The sequence below is a fragment of the Chiloscyllium plagiosum genome, chromosome 51 (genome assembly GCF_004010195.1).
Source record: "Chiloscyllium plagiosum isolate BGI_BamShark_2017 chromosome 51, ASM401019v2, whole genome shotgun sequence".
Lineage (NCBI taxonomy): Eukaryota > Metazoa > Chordata > Chondrichthyes > Orectolobiformes > Hemiscylliidae > Chiloscyllium > Chiloscyllium plagiosum.
Genome location: NC_057760.1, coordinates 2,410,457 through 2,410,730, shown reverse-complemented (window position 1 = coordinate 2,410,730; position 274 = coordinate 2,410,457).

The window sequence follows — 274 nt, the reverse complement described above, 5'->3', positions numbered from 1 at the left end:
ACACACACTGACCCTCACTGGGGTACAGTCCCACGCACACACTGACTTTCACTGGGGTACAGTCCCACGCACACACTGACTCTCACTGGGGTACAGTCCCACACACACACACTGACTCGCACTGGGATACAGTCCCACACACACACTGACCCTCACTGGGGTACAGGGTCCCACACACAAACTGACCCTCACTGAGATATGTGTTTAACGTCGTTGCTGATTCCCTTGACAATCTGCTATAAGGGTAGTGCTGCTCACAATGACTGTTGTACGG